Source organism: Triticum aestivum, chromosome 5B (genome assembly GCF_018294505.1).
Source record: "Triticum aestivum cultivar Chinese Spring chromosome 5B, IWGSC CS RefSeq v2.1, whole genome shotgun sequence".
Lineage (NCBI taxonomy): Eukaryota > Viridiplantae > Streptophyta > Magnoliopsida > Poales > Poaceae > Triticum > Triticum aestivum.
Genome location: NC_057807.1, coordinates 279186565 through 279191782, shown reverse-complemented (window position 1 = coordinate 279191782; position 5218 = coordinate 279186565).

Below are 5218 nucleotides of genomic sequence, written 5' to 3'. Positions count from 1 at the left end.
TTACTGACGCATACTAATTACAGTAAAAATGGAGGTGAATCTTTGGCTAGCTATATGTTAAACTCATGGTTCATGACCTGCCATTGCTAGATCTTTTTGTATGCCTTCATGCATATTGCTTTGAGTTATCACTAACACATTGGCAATGCAACACCTTCTGGAGATAGAACTGAAGATAGTACACATGTTTTGTACTGTAAGCCATTGCATTTACCTATAGGAATATGCAACTCACAGTTCTCTTGGTATGTTTTTGGTACATGTTCAGAATATCTGCAACTAGGTGCATACAAGATGAATCTTCAAGACATGCTATCTTGCTTCATAAGTACTGCTATTTAAGGTGAGCGTTGCAGAACTATCTTTTTATGTTTCCAGTTTATCCTAAAGTATTTTAGCCCAAATTTCCTGTCATTTAGATAGATGTGGGTTATGCTAATCTGACTGGTAAGTTATGGTATTGTAGCTACTGCACATGCCCCTCGATTTCCCAGTTCCATGTGTCAGCATGCTAATTTGAGTGTTACTGTACACATTGCCTTCCATTTTGTAATATGTTATGTTTGCAATTTCCCAGGGCCGCCGCCGCCACTACTCCCCCCCATGATAAATAATAGTATCTTGTTACTGTGAGGCTTCTGTACTTTTTCAATAAAAAACAATTTTGCAAGCATGTGGAAGTTGTGTTTATGAATGCCAGGGCCAACGCTGCACCATCATGGATGGATGGGACAGCTTGGAGACGGATCGATGCCTACACCCCAACCCTCTTTGGCACCCATGTGCTAGGGCCAACTCTGCACCATCACGTAAGCAAGATAAAATTATGATATAACCATGTTTGTGTTATGATGTTTTCCTTGTCTATCCATGCGCTTTTTTAATAGTTCCCATTGGATTACATGAATGAGCTTCTTGGTCCCGAAGACGATGAAAATTTTACTGTAGATTTTGGTATGTGTGGATCCTAGGAATTACTTTGATAAGCCCAAGGATCAATCTCATCATATTAAACTCAGTGTGGAGACATATGTACATGTATGTTTTATGTCTCATACTTTTGACTTCTATACATTGCCATCAATGTGATCTGGAGAAGATGCAGTGTTGCGGACAACTCATCATTCTCATAATAGCTAGGAAATCATCTTATATTATGAGTTATTCTACTCTTCATGTGTAATGTTAGTACTATTTTTCAGATAGTCATACTATTTATTTATGTTCAGTTTTAATAGAATTCTTCAGGTTTGCATGGCAAGATGTGTTCAGCAAAGGAGAGATGTGTCGGTGATATTTTTTTGGCTGGCAATATCTATCTAATACTACTGAAGATAAATGTTCTTGATCTGTGCCACTTGGATAAGAGATCTGATGATGTTATTTGAGAACTTTACCTGGCCAATAATCCATGACATTCTGATGGTTGCATAGATTAGAAAATAAATGGACAATGTTTTTTCTTGCCATCTTAGTGTTAAATAATTGCCCTGTACCTCAGTATCCATAGATAATATTTTTGTAGAGCAAATTTGATAGAGACAATACTTTATGGTATGTTATATATGATCAGAGAGACATGCATATCACATATTTCATTATCAAATATGCTTGTTTGTTTTCTCCATTATTGTAAATAGAGGTGGACCAGCAAGCTAGGCAGAATATGTATGCCAGTTTGCTCTCTTATTGATAATCCAATTCATTAAGGAAGATGTGTCCTATTGAGATGATATACAATATTTCTTGCATTTTTATACAACATATATTTTCCAATTTCTTAAAGCTACTACCTAGAGAATTATGTTTCAATACAAATGTATTTCAGAGAAAGCCCGTGCAATTGCACGGGATGATGACTAGAGCTACACTTTGAATATTGTATAATTGAAGTATCGTCACATTTTAGCGTGTGGAATGTACCCATGTGACTATCTTGATAGAAGTTACAAAGAGTTTATCTTGATAATTGATTTCATAGTATGAGATATCATTATAAATTTTCATCTCTCGCCGGACATTTGGTAGCCCTTTTCATTATCTTTATTATAGATGGTCAACCCGAGCTAGACAAGGCACTTATTACTATCGTGCAAAGTGGAAGCTAGGAAAGAAAACACGGAGGAGAACAGATCATGGAAGGAAGTAGAGTACTGCCGCGTGGTGGACGATAAGAGGTGAGAGGACAATGATGAGGAAAAGCATTTATCTACCACTTGAGGACCACGAGATATCATCCCATCTGAATAGTCTATGACTCTCATGTCACATGAAATTTTTATTTGTACACATATTTTGTTAGCCCGTGGCAACGCACGGGCATTATACTAGTAGCTATGTGTTTGATCTCTCTCTCTCTCTCTCTCTCTCGTGTTCTTGATTTGGCATGATCTTGCTGTACCTCGAGCTTTGTTAGTATATTTGGATCTTATGGTGTTCTTCCCTCTCTACCTTCTTATCATGAATTGAGTCTTGCTCTTTGAGGTTTCATTATGTTGGATTGAATATTGGATTTGAGAACACTTGATGTATGTCTTGCATATGGATACCCGTGGTGACAATGGGGTATTATGTTGATTCACTTGATGTATGTTTTGGCACTTAACTCGCGGATTCCCGAGGTGACATTTGGGTAATCTATGCATAGCGGTTGATGCATGTTTTCGTCCTACGTTCTCTGATGGAAACTTTGGAGTGATTCTTTTTCGCACATTGAGGGATTGCTATATGGTCCGATTATGTTATCATTGTTGAGAGATTTTGCACTAGTGAAAGTATGAACCCTAGGCCTTGTTTTCAAGCATTGCAATACCGTTTTGCCCATTTTTGTTTCTAGTTACCTTGTGCTACTTCTTGAGCTTGCGTTGGTTTTTCCCTTTAAGAGGAAGCGATGATGCAACATAGTAGAGATAAGTATTTCCCACAGTTAAGAACCAAGGTATCAATCCAGTAGGAGAAACGCACAAGTCCCCAATAGATGCACTTGCACAAACAATCAAACACTTGCAACCAACTCGATAAAGGGGTTGTCAATCCCTTCACGATCACTTGCAAAGGTGAGATCTGATAGAGATAGTAATTTTTCCACCCACCGTATTATTTTCCTTCAAGAGAGAAACCTCTAGTGAGACCTATGGCCCCTGGGTATATTTTCCATCATATATTTTCATGTCTATAAACCAAAAACCCCAAAAATACCTTGCTGCAATTTATTTACTTTTATTTTTTACGTTTTAATAATCTTTTATATCTATCTCTATCAGATCTCACCTTTGCAAGTGACCATGAAGGGATTGACAACCCCTTTATCGCATTGGGTGCAAGTGTTTGATTGTTTGTGTAGGTGCATAGATTGGAGACTTGTGTGTATCTCCTACTGGATTGATACCTTGGTTATTAACCGAGGGAAATACTTATCTCCACCTTGCTGCATCACCCTTTCCTCTTCAAGGAAAAAACCAACGCAAGCTCAAGAAGTAGCAGGAAGAATTTCTGGTGCTGTTATCGGGGAGATCTACATCAAGCCTACCAAGTTCCCACCATAAACTCTCATCTCTTGCATTACATTATTTGCCATTTGCCTCTCATTTTCCTCTCCCTCACTTCTAAAATGTTTTCAGAAAAACACAAAAATATTTGCCTTTTTATTTGCCCTTCCTCCGTTCGCCTTTTCGTTTGCTTTTTGGTTGCTTTGTCACGATGTCTCAAGAAAATACCAAGTTGTGTGACTTTTCCAATACTAATAATAATGATTTTATTAGTACTCCGATTGCTCCCGCCACTAGTGCGGCATCTTATGAAATTAGTGCCGCTTTGTTGAATCTTGTTATGAAAGATCAATTTTCCGGCCTTCCTAGTGAAGGTGCCGCATCCCGTCCAAATACTTTGTGTGATATTCAAAAGAAGAAATATGTGGATAATGATATTGTTCAATTGAAGCTATTTTCGTTCTCACTACGAGATCGCGCAAAAACTTGGTTTTCATCTTTTCCTAAAAATAGTATTGATTCGTGGAATAAGTGTAAAGATGCTTTTATTTCCAAGTATTTTTGTCCCGCTAAGATCATCTCCCTTAGGAACGATATTATGAATTTTAAGCAACTTTACCATGAACATGTTGCACAATCTTGGGAGAGGATGAAATTGATGATAAGAAATTGCCCTACTTATGGTTTAAGTTTATGGATGATCATACAATAAATTTATGCCGGATTGAATTTTGCTTCCAGAAATCTTTTAGATTCGGCCGCGGGAGGTAATTTTATGGAAATTACTTGAGTAGAAGCTACTAAACTCCTTGAAAATATTATTGCTAATTACTCTCAATGTCATACCGAAAGATCCTCTACTAGTAAAAAGTGCATGCGATTGAAGAAATTAATGTTTTGAGTGGAAAGATGGATGAACTTTTGAAATTGTTTGCTAGTAAGAGTGCTCCTATTGATCCTAATGATATGCCTTTGTATACTTTGATTGAGAATAATAATGAATCTATGGATGTGAATTTTGTTGGTAGGAACAATTTTGGTAATAACGCGTATAGAGGTAATTTCAACCCTAGGTCGTTTCCTAGTAATTCCTCTAATAATTGTGGTAATTCCTACAACAATTCTTATGGAAATTATAATAAGATGCCCTATGATCTTGAGAACAATATTAAAGAACTTATTGGTTCTCAAAAGAATTTCAATGCTATGGTTGAAGAAAAAATGCTTAAGATTGATGATTTGGCTAGGAATGTGGATATAATTTCTCTTGAGATTGATTCTTTGAAAATTAGATATATTCCACACAATCATGATATTAGTGAATCACTGAAATCTATTAAAATTTCTATTGATGAGTGCAAAGAAAGAACCGTTAAGATGCGTGCTAAGCGAGATTGGTTTGTAAAAGTGTGTTCTTCTAGTTTTTGTGAAAATAATGATGAAGATCTTAGAGTGATTGATGTGACTCCTATTGAATCTTTGTTTTCTAATATAAATCTTGATAAAGATGGGACTGGAGATGAGTCAACTTTAGCTAGAAGGCGTCCCAATGATTCAGAGTTTATAGATCTTAATGCAAAAATTGATAAAAGTGGGATTGGAGAGGTCAAAACTTTAAGTAGCGATGAACCCACTCTTTTGGATTCCAAGAATTTTAATTATGATAATTTTTCTTTGATAGATTGTATTTCCATGTTGCAATCCATGTTGAATTCTCCTCATGCTTATAA